Source organism: Pararge aegeria, chromosome 13 (genome assembly GCF_905163445.1).
Source record: "Pararge aegeria chromosome 13, ilParAegt1.1, whole genome shotgun sequence".
Taxonomy (NCBI): domain Eukaryota; kingdom Metazoa; phylum Arthropoda; class Insecta; order Lepidoptera; family Nymphalidae; genus Pararge; species Pararge aegeria.
The window spans coordinates 14298911-14319901 of NC_053192.1; the positions used below are offsets into that span (position 1 = coordinate 14298911).

Consider the following 20991-nt stretch of genomic DNA (forward strand, 5'->3'; position numbering starts at 1 on the left):
TCCGTCTCGGAAAGGTCGGACCGACATCCGACGATTAAAACCCAATTTGATAATGAAATTGGTCCACAAAAAGTAGGGGTAGGAATAAGGGAAGATTGGGTAGTCGTGTGGTCTTTTCGACCCCCGACGCAACGAGTGATGGTGAAACCGATAGTCGAATGATATTGTCTTCAGCAACAGAGAAAAATAATAATAAATTCGTGAGGGCTTAAGGTAGACTGCACGGTATATAAGTTTGACCGATTTGTCGATCTGTTTAGATGTGTCTGTCATCAGTGGCGTGCACTTCATACAGGCATATAACCGCTGCCTGCCCTAACATTTTCATATAACTGACAACATAAGGGGATTTTGACCCTTTATGCCATTTCACTGTTACCCTGGTCTTAAGGCCAGGGTAATGTTTACCCGGGCCCAAATTGCTGTCCCTGTTCCTTCCTGTCAACAACGCTTCGCACTCTTAATTTTGACCGATTTATAGGGTTTTTTGTTATGCCCGGGTTGGTTTTAAATTGTATATTGTTAGTTCTTTGCTATGTTTAATGACGCATCGAATGAATACTATCACATTTTTTTTCTGCGCGGGTGTCTTTTCAACATGCTTTTTTTTGAGCCACGATGTATCCAACCCCTTCATCAAATCACTGTAACTGTTTTTTTCTTGCATGGAAGCACAGGGTGCAAAAAAACTTGGAAGAACGCATTACCTCTCTCTGAGAATGTCAGAACGAAGACGGGGTGGTCATTCGCACCGATCAACGCTTTCACAAAGAAAAGAAACTACTAACGGTTGCCTTGTTTCCCCATAGTTAAGCACGTCGGAGACGCATAGCCAAGCGTGAACTTGACGCAATACTGAAATAGCGCTACCACGACTGCTCTGCTAAGAAGAAATTCCAAGAGGTCTACAAAATATATTGCAACTGTTAGACTTTCCAATTAATCTTAGATCGAAAGCGTAAAAACACGAAAGGAACGCGCACAGTTTAATGGCAATTAGCAGACGATAAAATGCATATGCATATAAAGTAGGAGGAAATCTAAAACGACTCTTAACGTCCATTAATAAGAGCTTATTCGTTCAGAAATTATAAACTTATCCTAAAATTCACATCAACGCTCTTATTCATAATACCAGAAGAGTCATTTATGTGCTTAATTTTATATACATGTTTTTGTAATGGATATTAGAAAAACTAGATCCCGTGCGCTAAATTAAGCTCGTGTCGGTCGGTCTTTGTCAATAATTACAAACGCTTTAAATTATTTATAGACGTGTCCTATAGATTTATCTATAAAATGTTATCGATTTCAAATGTAAATTGATGTTGTTGTAAAGAACAACTGCTGTCTGCAGAGTTTCTTGTCTGCTTTCTTCTCAGTAAAATCTGCTTTGCGAACCGATGTCTCTGACAACTGACAGACATGATATTTCAAAAGTACTTTTAAAGCAAGCCTACTTAAAATAATTGAATTTTATATTGGATACTTTTAAGAACGTGGCCTCTTTCTTTTTATCCTTGCAGTAGTTATCCTAGGTTAACTTTAAATTCTCAACTTAATTATACCTTTCTTGTATCGTCTTCTTAGTCCCATTCAATTGTCAAGAATAAATGATAAAAATCTTAGTAGAGTATAGCCCATTAGAGAAGCTTTAATTTTTTAATGTCCCATTATTTTCTATAAATAATTGAAAACAATTTCCTGCAATTATATCTAAGGCTGCACACGTTTAATCGCGTCGGATAAAAAGCGGTCGCGGAGAACTAATTCAGCGGATATGTTACCTGTCAACTCACTCGTTGTTCTAATTACAAATTCTTGTCTCTAGCAGCGAGCGAACTAGAGGTCTTTGAACCAAAGGTTTTGTATGATAAGACACTAAACTTTCATAGTTACCTTTAGGTATAGTAGGACCTTTGTATATTAGTTTTAATGTGTAATAGTACTGTTTCCCTTCAAAAGCTAATAAACAAATAAATAAATAAGACGTGCTGCAAAGCGATTTAGCAATCGGTTCAAAACCGTGTAGACATCGATTAGCACGGATTAGCCCGCTACCACCTTAGACTGCGTCATAACTTATCGCCAAGTGAGAGTCCATTCAAGGGGTAACTGGATGCTCCATCCTATAAAATAAGAAACCTTTGACATTGTATAGACTTAAGATTTTTTTGGAAATAAACGTTATTATTACAACCAAATTATTCATATTACGGGCGATAAATTGTGAATTTTTCTGTCATTCCGAATTATCTGGCATGCCAATATTAAAATAAAATTAGGAAAAAACCCTTTCAACTCTTGCTTACAATACATAGATCACATTGCAATACATATTAGGATTTTACGTGAAAACATAAAATACAAAGAAAAGAATAAAAAAAATAAACAGAAGAATTAAAGAATATATAAATTAAAAGGTAGTTCTTAATAATTGTTTTATAAATATAACCTAAAATAAACTATTTAAAAGTAAATAAAATCTAAAACGTCCTCCAAACCACCTCAGCGAGGTGTTCGAGGACGTTTCTAAGATGCTGGCAGCATTGCCCCTTTGGATGGCCAAACTAATTCGTTGGCCAAGGTAACTGCCCGCTCTAGGATCACCGGTAGACTTGATAACCCTTTTCGATAATTCTTTGAAAAGGGCTCTTGTCTCCGTTCTTAATTGCATTTGTAAAGAGATTAATGATTATTAACTGGTATAATAATATTTCTGCATGCCAATAAAAGAAATAAATTACCCAACTTAAAAATAATAAAAAAAATCGTATTCGCCAAAAGCAATCACGATTTATTATTTATGTGATATTATAATAATCAACAACTTTGAAACAGTTAAAAGTCCAATCACGCAACTAAAATTCCGAACCAGGCACGCAATGTGCACAAGGCCCTGTTATTGGGTTCAGGGATCGTGTCGAGAACAGAGATCTATATTAACTAGGAGGGAATTACGTAGCAGTTATTGCTATTGTTTAAATCAGTGTTTAATTGCTACTAAGCTTAAGAGTTATCTGTGGGAGTTGCAATCAGATTTGAAAAAAAAACTTTTTCGGGTGATTCAGAAATTATAGATGAAGGCTATATATAGGCTGTATAACTTTAAAAATTTTACTCCTAAAGGCTAGGGAAGGTAAATAGGAGAGATACCTAATTGTTTTAATCTAATTTTATTTTATTGTACCTACTCGTATTTATATTATACTTTCTGTTTTTTTTTTCTGCGGATATAGTAGGTATCTATTGTTATGTACTCGTATAGTTTTTTGCTTAATTTACACCATCAAAATGATATAAAATATAATAGTTTTTTTTTGAACAGCACATTCTTTACTGATCATGAAAAAGTAAAGAAATATTTGCTAGACGTGATTTTTACATTCCAAAATTTTGTAATTTTGAAGCACATTCTTTTATTGATTTCGAAAAGGGTAAAAAATATGTTCTAAAATATGATTTTAACATACCAAAAATTGGGTATCTGTAAAGCTATTTTTTTACTGATCATGAAAAAGTTAAAACAATATTCTTTGGTCAATCGTTACCTGCTCAGTATGTAGTTACTAACAAACAATTTGAAAGAGCGTACAATAATGGTTTCAACTCGATGCACAAACCGCACTGTTTGCTTTGGACACACTTTTACCGTTCCATCTCATTTAATCCCAGGCACTAAAAACTATTTCGGCCACAAGTTCTCTAAGTGGGCGGCTCCTCTATAATCATCGTACCCTCGCCGATGCCGGCTGATTACAGACGGGCACACCTTCGTTAGTCCGTCAAATCATAGACTGTATTAATGGCCGACAGTGAAACGATTTCGTGTCATTTTCGGTGGTTATTTTGAAGGTCTTTTTTTAGTTAATTGTCTGAGAATCGTAGTGGAAGATATTTTGAAAAAAAAAACTAACTATATGTTTCGTAAAAATTAGAAGAATATAAGAAATCAATAGTCGTCTATTCATATATTGCTGTCTGTCAAAAAAATGTGTTACGATTTGTCTGCATTCGAGGTTTCTAAATTGCCTCCGCAGGCAGGAAATCATATTATCGAGAAAAGACTCCAAAATATCTAGGTATTTTTCAGGGTAACAAATCATAGTCGTTTCCTAAAACGGAGGACTATTAATGTCACTGGTAATGTCTGTCGGTTCGTATGTCACGGATCTCTTGTAGACGGAATAAGTGACCTTATAGTGTTGAATGTCGACACAACCGAATACTGAATTGGAAATGTAATCAAATTGTTTATCAGGGCAAGATAAATAAATAAATAATAAATAAATAAATATACTAAGACAATACACACATCGCCACCTAGCCCCAAAGTAAGCGTAGCTTGTGTTATAGGTACTAAGATGACTGATGAATATTTTTAGGAATTATATATAAATAAATACTTAGAAAATACATATAAACACCCAGACACTGAAAAACACTTATGCTCATCACACAAACATTTTTCCAGTTGTGGGAATCGAACCCACGGCCTTGGACTCAGAAAGCAGGGTCGCTGCCCACTGCGCCAGTCGGCCGTCAAAAAGATAAATACAACTTTGATTTATTGAAACTTATAAGAAAACAATAGACAAAGATAAATTTGTTTTTTTTTATAAAACAAATCAGTTATATATATATATATGTATATATATATATATTTTCCAGCTTCTATATATATATATATAGAAGCTGGAAAAACTGTCTAAAGTCTATTTTAGTATTATATTTAAAACTTTTGCGTCAATATGAATTCTGTTAATCAATTTCCAATAGAGTCTAGATGCTTAATTCAGTGCATATTTTTACGAGATTCTCATTTGCTCCTTTGTAACCAAATCGCATAAACAGTTAAATGAGCCAACCAAAAAGTAAACTCCAAACTTACGTACCGGTCGGACAGTCACGTCAATTAAAATAAAAAACCTCATTACTAGGCATCCAGAAACAAGCAGGTGGTTAGGTACACGGCGCCACAGCGGCAGTACGCCAGCTGCTTGCTCTCACCGGTTCGTATGGAATGTGTATACGGCCCCGTTATTTCGGTACATTCATCACTATTCATTATATTACTCTCAACGGTTTCGAGTATAAAAATATCTATATTCGCTTAGTTATTAGCGCTGTCTACGCTTCGTCGGATTCATGAGAAGTAAAAAGTGTGGTCTCTAATTACTGGTAAGACATATTGCTTTATACTTTAACATTTATTATATATTGTTCCCACCAGCTAAGTGTCATGAGACATCGGGCTCCTCGAGACACTTGCAACTGATCCTATCCTGTGATATTCAACGCCCTTCGAGCTCTTTGGCATCATCATCTAGTATATCTTTTAGTTTCTCCCTCGGATACCTTCTGTAACATTTCTTGCGCATTTCCCGTATAATGAATTAAATCTTTAAACACCCATCTTTAAATCTTATAATCCTTTTTTTTCTTCTTCTGGCGTCTTAGCTTTCATCATTCATCATATCAACCCATTACTGGCCCACTACAGGGCACGGGTTTCCTACCACAATTAGAAGGGGTCAAGGGCTGGCGCAGTGCGGATTGGTGGACGTTAACATTTCATCATTACATACTCAGAAATATCGTTTCTTCGTAGTATTCCTATCGCTTCCGCTTGTACCAACTCCCTACCTACTGAATAAATATCTACCTACCGTCTTAATTATTTTGAATTAGGAAGGGATTCAGGCGGATGCGCTAGGAATAAATGACTAGCAAGAAGTGATTTCAAAAACAAAGAAAGGAATATTAACTTTCTTTGTTTTTGTTTCTTTGTTGTTGTTTTTGGCAAGAAGCCAGTTGCGCCATTCATTTTTTCAAAAAGAAACGTTCAGTAAATGTCGGGTATAGTATTCTTTGCTAAGTATAAACATTTTGTGCTATCAAAAAATTGCGACTTGAAGTTGGAAGATTGGCTTTTTAAGAGGGAAAAATAATTAAGTCAGGTGGGTATTAGGTAGGATTAAGTGATTTCTAAAACAAATAAAGCAAAAAGTCCTTTCTTAGTTTTAGAAAGCACTTCTTCAAGAAGCTTCCTATCGAATGTTACTTAAACCTCTTTGCGGTATCTTTCTATAATAATTCTAAATTGAAATTGATCATTAAACTTTTCAACCCTCTACTATCCTTCATCATGTCCTGCCCAGGCAAGCTTTTTGTCATAAAACAAAGAGCAGCCACATTCACAAACCAGTATCCAGCAATTCATAACTCCATATGTTAACGATGTACGCAGCCTGATTAGAAATGTCGCGTCGCTTCGCATTTCTTAAGAAAAAGGTATCTCGTTATGATCGGGAAGCAATAAAATATGTCCAGTGTTCGGACCAGTTTCGAGATGTTATCGGGATGGCCACGGTATCCGGGTGCTGGCTGAATCAATTGACGATAACGGATTTTCATATCCAGGACTTCTTGCTGAATTTTCACAAGTAAATGCACCGGCCATATCTTGTGATTTTGCTTGAGATAAAAGCAAAATACCCATCTTTCATAATAATAATTGACTAGGTGTTTCTTACGGTTTTTTACCAATCCGTCGTTAACCGTTGGGTTTAACAATAAGTAATTTAATCATGTATTAGATGACTTTTATGGAAAATAAATAGTTTTCGCAGCGCACGCCAAATAATGCGGTGATAGCGCATTGGGTGGAGCTTGGCTTAACTTTCGTGTGGCCGAGTTCAAATCCCAGCAGGCACTTCTAACTTTTCTAAGTTATGTGCGTTTTAAGTAATTAAAATATCACTTGCTCCAACGGTGAAGGAAAACATCTTGAGGAAACATGCCTGAGAGTTCTTCACAATGTTCTCAAAGGTGTGTGGAGTCCACCAATCCGCACTGGGCCAGCGTGGTGGACTACAGCATTAACCCCTTCTTATTATAAAAACCCGTGCACTGTATTGGGCCAGTAATGGGTTGATGTGATGATGATGATGACGCCAAATAATGAATTTTATTGCAAAATACTTACTAATACTTTACGGCTCTCCAATTATTTTTAAATAAACTATAGACCATGTTACTTCGTGATAGTTTAATGAAATGGTTAAAATCGGTCCAGTACTTTCGGAGCCTATTGGGTACAGACAAACAAACAAATTTCTTTCCTCTTTATAATATTAGTATAGATATATAATAATGACAAGGTTGCTTGGAAGCATCCGGCTCCGCTTTCATCTCTCACAAGAATTTTAAAATGTAAAATGTAAATTGTTGATCACGGAAAAGAGCAACTGCTGAGTTTCTTGCCGGCCTCTTCTCGGTAGAATCTGCCTTCCGAACCGGTGGTAGAGTCACTACAAACAGACATACTTGACGTTTCAAAAGTGCTTATATTAGGCCTACTTGAAATAATTGAATTTGGAATTTTATATCGGATAAAAAATAAAGCTTTAGGTAATTTTATACACTACCAAGTGCTATCTGCGGCTTCGTTATTAGATAAGAGTCCATTATACCGAGATTATACTATTAGATACCAGCCCGCCGCCGCGCCGTGAACTACGAGTTTTATTAGTGCTTCTCGCATAAAGCAAGTTTAGGGATCATTAAATAATAAAGAATGTTCTATTTACGTCAATCTTCTTCGTTGATTTTGCCGGTGTTTTTGTCGTTGTTTTTTATATTCCTCTACAAGCCCTTTATAGCCTTCTGTGGCCGTTGACTGCGATCTCACCTGGTAAGTGGTGATGCAGTGTAGGATGGTAACGGGCTATGTCAGTTTCATATCATACCCCTAATCAGTTTCTACGCGTTTTCTTAATTTAAACGATTGGCAATCGGAATTCCTTACAGAAAAATCCAATACTTGACCGACCAGAGATTCAAACCACGCAAGCTTTATGGTAATATAAAACTAATACCCTTGGTTATAAAAAGTAATTATAAATGCGAAAGTGTGTTTGTTTGTGTATAAATAACACAGCAACAGAGCAACGGATTGATGTGAATTTTTGCATAGAGATAGTATATGGGCCGGAGAATGACATAGGCTGACTTTTTATCCCGGAAAAATACACAGATCCAGTGGGAACATATGCTTACGCTTACGCTCATCATCGCGCTCGCGCTCTCGCTTGCTTGCTAGTTTTCTTATAATTGCCACGAGCAACGGCTTATTTAAAAAAAACTTAACTTTTTTATGCAAAAAAAAAAATGGTCATAATAGCCAATATAGAATGAAAGAAGGCGGACTAATTCGCGTGCGTACGCTTGTAAGAAACACAAAATAAGTTGTTTCGGGCCTTAGGTAGGTATCCATCGTGTTTCTTTTTCTGCATATCATAAAAGTATTATCTGTATTTTACGAGAATGTAATAGGGGCCTCGGCAATTTTATTTAATAACGACCGATACATCCATATACGTAGTGCGCGGTTAAATTACAGTGTATTTTAAAGAACCTTCGGTAAACGGCCATTCAATATTGAGTTAAATAAATAAACCATGCTGTCGGCGGGTTGTCTGCCAATAATATTCCGATAATTGCCCGGCTACGGAACGCGAGGAATCGATGGCGATTGTGATTTAATAATCGAGATCGCTTGGAGTCTGCTCTTCAATAGAAACTGTGCAAAACATTATACAAAAACTTCTTATGTATTACCATTGTAGTGCGTTTATTTATTTAATTAATAGTAAGCTAATGTTTGTACTTCTTAAGATTACTTTGCTTGCATTCACTAATATAGTATCAACAACCAAACAATATACTAAGACAATGCGAACATCGCCATGTAACCCATAAAAAAACATAGCTATGGGTACTAAGATAACTGATGAATATTTTTATGAATAAGATATATAAATACTTATAATAAAAATAAACACCCAGAAAATTATTCATGTGTGATAAACACAAACATTTTCCAGTGTTGGGAAACTAACCCACAGCCTTGGACTCGGAAAGCAGGATCGCTGCCCACTGCGCCATTCCGCCGTCATATAAGATACTTTATCTTAATAACTAACCATCGATCCCAATGTCGAAGGAAAAAAGGGAGGAACACAATTAAAAAAGAAAAAAAAAAACATTACACACTACTTTGCCTGTACTAACTCGAACAATAACATTACATTTAGACATTCTATAAAGAAATAAAAATAACATTAAGACCATATTTGTTTCAAAAAGAGTAAAAACTACAATTAAAAGAAGTACTTACGCAAAAAACTGTTTCTTTAATTTGCGCTTGATACACAGAGCATAGTTCTTTAATAGTTACATTTGCAGGATAATAAATTGCATTTTTACTCTTGAGTTATTCAACAAAAAATAAAACAAAAAAACAAAAAGGGAGGCGAACCTCTTCAGAAAATGCTACTTTCATTTGTACATTGATTTCTTCTTTTTTTCTTAATTTTTTTATGGAGGTGTTGTTCAATTCTGAACATGCCACCACCCTCATCGGAGCTACTTAAAGGATATTCATTACTGCTTACGCTTTCTTCTTTCTTTGGAATAATATAATGTATATTCTATATGCGAGATCTTAACAAAATTATCGTTTACCCTTTTTAAATTTAATTATAAAGCCAAACAAAATTTATTGCTTAACTTTATAATGACTTATGAAGTCTGTATTTAATTGAAGAAGGTAAATTGTCGTATGATCTGTTCTCGATTGCTAATCACAATTCCTCGGTATCGTATGATTGCGCAAGATTGCAGCCAATTTTCTGCAAGTAAACATTGTTTATTACCAACCGTTTAAAATACGTTTTCCTGAGACAGTCTGTCTTTACTGTAACTCAACAAAACTTTATATTAATACATTAAAGTTTATGTATATTTTATATATTAGTATTAACTATTAGTGTCGGTTAATACTACTGCTATTAAGGTACACGTACACTTGAGTTAGAAATGTGGTAGTTTTTTTGTAGCTTTGTGTCTTGAAATTACTATGAAATAGTAAATAAAATTTAATAATAAATATGTGTTTAAAGTTACAAACTATGACTATATATTTGCACACCAATATTCAAAAAACCATTATTTGCTCAAAGATTTTCTAACTTTTTCTCATTGAAGTGAGAGTAGCTACTAAAGTATCTAGTTATGTTCTCCTTGTACCTTTTTTTTTGTTTTCGGGGAGGAAATCTTCAAAGTTACCCGATCTCAGGGAAGAAATATCCCACATACCCCCCAGTTAAGTGGGATTTTGACTAAATAACACCAAAACCCCCTTTGTGGCCATCCTCAGCACATATCTAGTTAGGTATATCCTCTTTGTTCGCTTATATACTCACAAGGTGTTTTTATTTGTAAAGAACAGCCTAGCTTCCATTCTGACGCAACGACTGACGTTGACAGATAATAAACAATAAACTGTAAGAACAGGAAGGTAGGTAGAGGTTGGGTTCCACGTGATACTTCCAAGTTCTGTATAAAAAAAACATTGAACTAGGAACTGGTGCTCAAATTCGATTTTAAACATACATACTCTTTCAACTTTCGGTATAATACCTACTTATTTAACCGGCCATTCGTAATACTCATTCAGTCAACCTAAAGGGATACTGATTTGGACAATTTTTAATATTAACCTAACTTTATTCTGTATTTGTTTTCTTCGCCACCTTTTACCTGGAAGAAATCGCTATGAAGCGATAAGGCCGCCAAATTGTATACGCTGTTTTGATATATTGTGGTGTGCAATAAAAGTATATTTATTTATTCAATATTAGACAATCCATTGTTATTCCAAATACCTACAACGCAGTTTTTAATCTTTTAAATAAATGGAATTTTTAATATATTCTATACTTACAATAAAATGTTGAATAATATCAATTTACCGCACGAATTGCAGATACAAAAAGTACTACCTTTCCAGTTCAGTATTAAAAAATATTTTGTCGATGTCGATGCCTTAGCAGTGAACATACACTTTAATCTTCGGACATTTCTTTATGCCGAACGCCCTGTGCGGCACGTAATTAGAGGGATGTTATGGTTCGCGGCAATTTTCTTTATGGTCACGATTTTAATTCACAAACAAAACGATTCGTCGTTTGTAAATTACTTTTACTTTTATTTGCTTTTCGTTACTGAATTCGTTTTTACGTGTTGTTTTTTGCAATTGTTTTTTTCAGCTCTACCAACTACCATTACTCTTGTAATTCATATTATCATCATGTGAAGTACCTACCATTTAGTCAGCCGTTAGCGATTTTTTTCCTGGCTTGTAACTAAACTGGAAAATGCAATTTTTTCAGGGTGAAATCATTATCGAAGTTACTTTTAACTTTAGCAATGATGTAAGTAATGAATGTAAGTGAAAGAAATTTTAATTTTCGTTAAGCAGTTTGTGAGTTTATATACTAATATAGCTAAGTAATAAATCTAATCTTTCTCTATTCAATATTAAAGAAATCTAAAAGGTTACTTTTTAATAAGAAGAAAGTCCGTAATAAATTCGAAAAAAATATTGAAAAAATATGTCGCACTCCCGTGAAGGTAAAACACATTTGGTTATAATTAATATAATACTAGCTGATCCGTAGAACTTCGTGTGCACCAAAATGGTTATTATCGGAAAACACGAATATAATGTCATTTTTTTAAAATGAATCTTAGCTAGATCGATTTATAATTTCATGAAAATCGTTGGAGCCGATTCCGAGATTCCAATCATATGTATACAAGAATTGCTCGTTTAAAGATATAAGATATTATGTTTAAAGGCAAGTAAGTTGATTTATCGTTATTATTATTTGTACTGAAAACCGAAATAGGAGGTTGATATATCGCCCCCAAAACACCCTGCATACTAAATTTAATGAAAATCGTTTGAGCCGTTTCCGAGATTTAGATTTTATAAATATATCTATACATCATTATAATCATCATCATATCAACCCATTACTGGCCCACTACATGGCACGGGTCTCCTACAATGAGTAGGGGTTAAGGCCGTAGTCCACCACGCTGGCCCAGTGCGGATTGGTGGACTCTACCTCTGAGAAATTCACCTCACACCTTCACCATTACAGCTAAGTGCTATTGAGGCGGTGATAGCGCATTGGGTAAGAGCTGGCTGAGTTCGGGTTCGGTTCGGGGGGCCGAGTTCGAATCCCAGCTCACACCTCTAACTTTTCTAAGTTATGAGCGTTTTAAGTAATTAAGTACATATGTACATATATAGAGCTTGTTTTGCTCTAAAGCTTAAGAGGCAATGGGCTGGCCATATATCACGCTACGCAGATAACAGGTGGGCAATACAAACCACACAGTGGAAAGGACCCGATGGTAAAAGGGATGTTGGCATGTCATCAGCCCACCGTGTGCTTGTAGCACACGGTGGGCTGATGACATCAAACTACCTGCAGGGAACGATAGGATGAACTAAGGCAAGGACAGAGAAACCTGGAAAAGGTTGGGGGAGGCCTATACCCGAGAAGGGGCTCATATTTCCTAAGATAATCAAAACAAAAATTACTTTATGGTATTCAGTAAAACTAACAATGTAGATTTAAGGATATAATTGTGCATCAACTTACTTACAACATTTGTTAGTAATGTTAAGAGATGTGAGAATAAAAAGGACTGTTTTATTTATTACACATATATGTATAGATAACAATACCTACTTAAGTATATCCTTCAGTTGTCAATCACTCCGTGTCCTCTTAACTAGTCAACTCTTGTTTAGAATAATAAGCAGTTAAATATATAAATACCTGACAATACATGGCAAAGAAGACGAATCTAAAAGTAGCTCACAAAACGATTAATTAAAAGAAAACATGCCATTGTTCCATGAACTCGCCGGACTTAAATCAAAAGCACAGTCGATGGCTATTTAAAAAGGAAAAAACAACACGGTGACCCTGATTGTTTAGAAATTTCAAAGTATGCAAAGAAATCACTTATCTTTTTATTTCTCCTGTGGGTCCAAAACTTTGATCGAGTAGGTTTTAATCAAAGGCTTGAAAGAATGTCCGCTGAATATAATTATAGGTAAGAATAGGAAATAAATATGAATCATTAATATTATAAAAGCCTGAAGGATTCTTCACATGTTATCGTCATCTCTGGTTTTTATTTTTTATTTTATTTTTTTAGTTTTCGATTATTACTGTTTTTAATTATTCTGTTATAGCGTAAATGGTTCATAGTTACCAAATAAAGAATTATTATTATTATGTTTAATTTGATTTTCATCTCAGGAAATTGACCAGCAGGCGAGGCGACAAAGGCTAATTTATAATGGAATAAAAAGTAAAATAACTGCGTTCTTAGCGGCGATTGCGTGTTGTGAGTAACCAATCAAAATATTCAGTCAGTCGCACACAGTATACTAAGGACTCAGGTTGGACGGTTGGACCTAGCCTTCATTGAATTTTCTAAACGAACAGAGTATACGCAGTACCAACGTAACTGCATTGTTTCGTATTCATTAAGCCGGTAATAGGAGAGGGCTGCCATAAAAATTATTTAAAATATCAGTACCTACCCACCGGGTACCCCGCTGCGCCCGAGAGGTAGACGGAGTCGGGCCACACATTGCCCGAATGTGCTCGGGTCGGCATTTTACTTAATTCTTGTAAAGTTTGCCCCAATATACAAGATGCAGCGACTGTTCCGGGTTACTGATTGTAAAATATGACATCGGAATCGTAACAGCTCACGAAATGGTTTTATTTACTCGTACCATTAAACATTAGTATCACGCGTCTTCACCTAATTCCTAATCGAAGTCAGGTTTTTACAATTCTTTAAGTATACTTGTCAAGCTTATTATAAAGTACAAATAGTCAACCGCAACCGCGTTCGACCGCAAGCACTCTTGTAAAATTAAAAGAAGGATTATAGAATTTTCTTTATTCGCTTAATAGATAAAAACACCCTGAAATGTTGTCACAATGAGACCAGTAACATTGGACTTTAGATGGAACTGCAAAAAACATAAACAGGCGGCATATAGGTATAACCGAGCATCGACCATTAAAATGTTTTTTTTTTAATATTTCATAGTAATAATTGACGGACCAAGCTGATAATAAGTTAACAAACCATGTCCTATTAAAAGAGTAACCCTTCATAGGGCATGCTAGGGCTATGCTAAACGTCCTACAAAGTGCCGCCTGTGTCTTTATACACTACTTACAATACATAAGCTACGTTATTTTGACAAATTAGAATTTGTTAAAATGTGGAATGGTAAAATAAGATATTGTGCTTCACATGTAATAATATGATTTATTGCATTGATAAACCGCTTTCTCTTATGCCTTGTGCGTTTTCAAATATTTGTAGTAGTGAAATAGGTACTCAGAGAGACTGCAGTGCCGCGGCTGCTCGTGGATGCTGGGCATATCAAATGTTTGCTCTACCGCTTACAGCTCACTTCTGACCACTTGTTGAACTTGTTTGTATTTTGTAATGCCACTATGCTACCTTTAGGTATACTAAAAAAAAGGCAGTGTTTGGGGGCTGCGGATAGAAGTGGCAACTAAATATACCGAAATAATACTTCATGGGCTTTAGAGTTACACTATTTACTGTCTCTTGGACTTACCTGTGAAACCGAAACGTTTTTGAGTATTACTCCATTATAAAGCCATTGCCATAGTTTTTACTGAAATTAATCAGATACAGCCCTAAGATCATATGCAAAAGTAAAATCTAGTGACTCCTGTCACTCCTGTCCCTTTGTTAGGTACGAATCGCGTAGCGTGTGTAATATGCATGTGTCGGTCTTTTATCTTTAATAGGGTTGTCAAAAGGAAACACTTAGAATGTTTTGAATTAGTTTCTGTGGAAAAATAAATATGATTCTTTCGATTTAAATTTTACAGGTAGATTCCTTATGAAATATAGTTATGCATCCTTCAACAGTATTTCGTAATTCCGTTACACGTTGTATATATATATTCAAGTGAACTATATGCATACTGTGTATCTTTGTTGGTACATCCACATTATATATAAAGCTCGTGGAAAGCATTCTGTGACTATGACGCGAGTTCCATGATTTTTGTTTAGCCAAAAAGTGCTGATTGCGCCTAAAGAAATTTTCACTTCAAGATAAAGCGATCGTGGTCTAAGTGAAGGGTGGAGCGGGGCCCTTAGGACACTTATCGCGAACATGGTCCTTCAATCATCAATAACCTATAACAGTGCACTGCTGGTCTAATGGCCTCTCCCAACGGGCGGGTTAGCCCATAATCACCACGCTGGGCAGATGGGTTGGTGATCGCTATAGCAGCACAATAGCTTCTGCCCGTTCTCCGTTATACTTCGCCTCGTACGGCACCCGCGGGACGATTTTGGTATTTATGACGTGATCAAACTTTTCGACTTTTCTCGTTTGTTTCGACATATCTACTTCATATTGTGGTCAAATCTATTAACACCGATGATTATCGTTAGACACCGTTGAGAAGTTTAATCTTAATTTCATCATTCTCTCCTATCCACAAGGGTAAAAAAACATCTGGGTTTCACTAAGATTCTTTTATAATAAACGCAATACCAATATACTTTTGACCCGAATTGGGAATCGATCCAAGGATCTTGTAATCTGAAATGGAAAATGCTCCTGTCAAGGATTTTTGTAATCATTTATTTAACAGTTTAAGTAAACGTCCTAGATCAGATTTGAGGGAGGTATGATCGATATTAAATGATAAAACACTAGGAAATCATAACAACTGGACAATATCTGTGTGATGAACATGAATGTTTTTCAGTCCCTGGGTGTTTATCTATATATTATAAGTATTTATGTATATTATTCATAAAAATTATTCATTAGTTATCTTAGTACCCATAACACAACCTATGCTTACTTTTGGACTAGATGGCGATGTGTGTATTGTCGTAGTAGGTAGGTATAACAAAATAGTCAAAATTTTGTTATCCTGACAAATCTTCTTCTTTAAAATAATAAACTTAAGTTTACGTATATTTATTGGTTTTATGTTATTTTATCTTTTCTAATTTAATTAATTAGAAATCCGTGTCAAAACACTATGCATGGAATGTCACGTCACATGCATAATTGATTGGACCGTTGGTTTTATAAGCTTCTTAATAGGAACCTACTTATCAGTAATATTGTTAAAACTTCATTTCATATTATACAATACGTCACATAAAGTAGAATGCACATCTATCAACACTCGGGGTACATTCCGTACGCAGCGAACGAAACGTGCTTTTTATAAACTAACCCTGTGTTTGCGTCCTGACGGCCGCTTTGATGGTTTTTAAAATACTAGACTGTATATTAAGGTGCTGATTTTATTCTTTGAGAAAGTATGTAAGACAAGTCAACATGATATAAGGTCTATGTGTTTTGCACACATTGTCAAATAATGATATTGAAAATATCTACATTCTAATCAAGATGAATGAACAAATGAATGAGCGATGGAATAACGCTTAAAAACTTTTTAAGCGTAATTCCATCGAGGCTTGCTATCAATTATATGTCAGATTTTTATGACATAATCAAATCAAAGTACGCTCCCTGGTGGCATAATACGAAGTACCAATGCAAATTATTAACTACCTACTCAAACCTTGATGTATATGCTAGACGATTCAAACATTTTCTTTAAATTATTTCTAAACAGAAGGATAAGAAAACGTACAATATAAGATCTTATGCGATTAAGATCCTTTTTGCAAAAGGTATTTAAGGAATTATTAAATATGCATAGGTAGTAAGAACAGGCGGCGAAGCGGTGGCGTGTGCTAAAAGATGGCCGATCATCTTAATATTGTTCCTTATTATTAAAAAACTCGATTTCATATTATCTGATAGAATACGCGTCATATAATTAAGCACTATGTATAAATTAAGATAAATAGTATGTTACAAAACGTATATCGCTGGTCAAAAGTCAGTGACCCATCGCAAATCTTGGTCGCTCATATTTTCTACTACAACTCTATTGCTTTAATAATAAAGTCTAACTTCCCGGTCATTCGTTTAAACGAGTGTCAAACATGAGTTGGTTACTTTTAATCTCCTAATAAATATCATTTGAATACCACAAATATTGTAATTCTAGTCATTAATCGTAAACGAAACTGTATAATTAATGTATTTAATTATTAATTCTGTAGTAGTGAAATTATGTTCCGATGACACGAACTTTGGGGTATAGTATGACCCGAAAACGACTCCGTTAGTTAAGCGACTCATGATTTCAATCTCTAATTGGACATTTCTGTTGTAGGTAATAGTTGTCTTGTAGATATTTCTGTACACCATGGCTGTTGTATCACTTAATCCAGCGACTTCTTGTTACTTATGTTTTCCTAGTAACCTACGCTACGGGTTGACAACAGATTAGCGCAGTGGGCAGTATGTATGGCAGCTGCCAGCTGTAGGTTCAATTTCCACAAGGGGAAAAATGTTTGTGTGATGAGCATGAATGTTTTTCAGTGTCTGGATGTTTATCTGATTTATAATTTTATATGTATAATGTTCACCAGTTATCTTAGTACCCATAAGCTACGCTTACTTTGGGGCTAGATGAGGATGTGTGTTTAATTATTTATTTAACCCTGCATTTCGGATTGGTGGGCTCCACTCGAGAACATTATGGAGATCTCTCAGGCATGCAGATTTCCTTACGATGTTTTCCTTTACCGTCGAAGCAAGTATTTGTTTTTTGCTTAAAACGCACGTAAGTGAGAAAAGTTAGAGGTGCATGCTGGAATTCAAACTCCCCCCCCGAAGTCCTACCATTTGAGTAACTAGCCATGGCCAGAAAAGACCGGAATAAATTGAAAAAAAAAACAACCCAAATTGCCATGCCCCAGGATCAAACCCGAAACCTCCCGATTATAAGACCGCAACGTTTACTTCCATATATACCGGGGAGGTCGTCGAATTTCCTAGATATTTCAGTGGAAATAAATTATTGCTCCTTATGCTTTGTATATCGGATATTATCGGCTCAACTGTGTTTACTACATATTAATTACACTGGAAAGTACACTTCGAGTGTGCAGTATAAAAGCTCTCTCAGTTCTACCGTCTGTCCATCATTGAGCGAGATGCTTTGAATATACCGCCGAGATAGGGCTGGCCTACAAATAGATTTAAAGATACCTAAGTCATTTAATACCTACGTTGTGAAAAGTATATAAACCGCCAGTTTGTGGTGATTGTGACAGCCATCTTGTATTGGAAATTAAACTCTTACAAAAACAAACACACCCACTCACAACACAAGCACACACGCACACAAACACACAGACACACTAAGAAATACGTAAATTTATAACACACCGTCGTTGTTGCGTTGGTGGTTAAAAAAAAGAAAGAACAAAAGTACTAGGATTCCATAAGTTTGTTGATGCATATAAACTGTAGGCTACTTGGGTTCCATTAGTTTGTAAGATCCACTGTTGCAATTAAGAAAGCAACAGAAAAATAAGTACTTGCACGTCACTCAACGTAACCACCATAACAACAATGCTTTAACAGTTACGTGACATTTGTGTCACGGCTCCAGGGCCCATTGTTGCCGGCGATGGCGGTAAAAATAAACTCGTAATAGGCACTAATAATAGAGATAACGGTGTTGCATAGGAAGAGATGATGCGCTGGGTAACTATAAAAGTAAACTTAATTATAAAAAGTTTTAAAATAAAATATCTTACAAAAATATCAACTTGTTGCTTATTAATAAAAAAAAAAAATCTTAATCGTAGATATTTAGTAATTTTATTTTGTTATTCAAAATAATATCATCAGAAGATCTAATAAGATCTAATAAAATTATTCAGCACGGCATGTGCACATGTTCTCCACGGGAAAAGGAATAAAGGTTAATCTTCCAACACAGTTTTATTCACTCTCCGAGTATGGGCGCATGGATGGAAATAATATCACATACGTGTAATATAATAGCAAACGGGGGTAAATTTTTCCTACTCTTTGTTGCCGTGCTTTGGCAGGTGGACAAGTAAATTGTATTCCTTGTCTGTGGATATAATCGGGGGTTAAAATTTTGGTATACATATTCCAAATTCTAAATAAAATTGCCCAATCCGGTCGTGGAGAAAAAAGTAGAGTTTTCGTCCATGTACAAATATAACTTGCGTAGGCGTTTGAACATTTGCAAACTGCCACTGCCACTGCCAATGCCCCGCAAAAGTCCATCAGCTAAGTATCAATCTAGGTAAACGGACGACGTGACTCTGGAAGTCCGAGGCTTGCATAGCTGCTACAAAGAAGAAGTAGAATTTTAGACAAATTTGAGCTTTCAAACGTACGACATAAGTTTCACTTTACTCTGACGTCCCGGCGTTTCGATACTCGAAAACGAGATAAGACTAAGATTGCGTACTGAACTTGTACTAAGGCTACTGATGTATCTGGTTACAACCGCAGTGCACCGTAACCGACAACCTGTAGCGAGGCAACCGCGTGAATTCCGCACGCACATTCCGAAAGAGTTCTTGCCTCGCATCGCGGAGATCAAGTGCATTCCGATCTGCTTTTATATCCCGTAGCTGATGTAGGACAAAAAATCTGCATACACTAAAACCTTTGAAACTTACTACTATTATATCTTAGGTATTAAAAACAAACAAATAACCACATAAAAAACAAATTATTTTGTAATTTTATTTATTCTTTGTGAATCACACTACATAAAAAAATAGTTTTAGAACTACTTTTTAAATACATGACGAAAATAAAACTATTTTTTATTTTCGACTTTTATCTAAATTGAATAGAAGATAGAACTACTTTTTAAATACATAACGAAAATAAAACTATTTTTTATTTTCAACTTTTATCTAAATTGAGATACGGTTTTCCACAGCAACTTCTACCTTCCCTCTCATAGTAAAACCCAAATTGCTAAATTAAGTTCCCGATTTGGGAACAAAATAGGTACTTGAAGATTAAATATCATAGATCTAGTTACGTAGCTTACCTCAATTATGTTAATCGGTTTCAAAAAGTCTGCCTATTCAATGTTCCACTGCTGTTTTAGAGCATAGAACAACCACGCTACTATGATCCGGATTGGTGGGCTATAACAGTGATAATAACCGGGACCGACAGCTTAACGTGCTCTTCTTCACATCATCATCACACTACATGAATTTTAGTTAGTAAGTAGTTTTATAAATTTCGTAAAATATTTAATAAGTGCAAAAGTAATTTAAAAATTTGTTTTTTTTTTTTCTTTTATTAGAGGTTTTGTTTACATGTCGCCCTCATAAGTTTACAATTTTTTGTATTTACACTTCCTTCTAACAACTCTCTTCGCCGCATAGTTATATAAATTTGTTTTCTACTCGTTCGTATCTCTCGGCCAAGTTCCATCAAGCTCGGTCCTGCAGCAAAAAAGCAGACACATAATATCAGTATTTATTAAATTATAGCGAGGATGTTGGTCATTGACCTAGTTCATTTACTGCACTAAGCAACGATACGATTGGATCTTGGACGACGACAGAAAAAACTAGTCAAATAAGTCACAATAACGCTGCACGGCAAGGCGAGGCACTTATGCCCGGCCACTCGTAATGTTTTTTCACGATCTAATTAAACTGATTGAAAGGCAAGCTCCGGATAAGACCGGAATGCGGTCGGTGTCGAAATATCGATTTGGCTTTTTGTGCTGCGCGGCTTTATATCAACGTTAAAATAATTACACGTGCCGATGAGACAGGCTGGAGGGCCAAGTACGCTTATGTGGTTCACGAATGAGAGATATAATTGAGCTACATTTCGTCGTTGATAGTTCCATCTCGGAACTTTTAGGAAACAGTTACTATTAGATGTTGGAAATAATGACTACAACCAAGCCGTTAAATATGTGCTCTACGGAGCATGAAGTAAATACCAAATAGTGCACGGCGCAACCTATCAGATAAACTGTTACACTCTAGTCCACATAAACTTAACTTCATTTGCTACACTGTTGCTGGATTTTACAGAGTACTCTTATACATAAATATATACACTACCATAAAGGGTTGTCT

At 35.4% G+C, this 20991-nt stretch overlaps 1 protein-coding gene across 1 annotated transcript in view; it reads left to right on the plus strand.

Moving 5' to 3' along the window:
* The window catches only part of LOC120628597 (BMP and activin membrane-bound inhibitor homolog), a 116176-nt gene that overhangs the window by 58239 nt on the left and 36946 nt on the right, over positions 1-20991 (plus strand). The gene's annotated exons all lie outside the window — the stretch shown is intronic.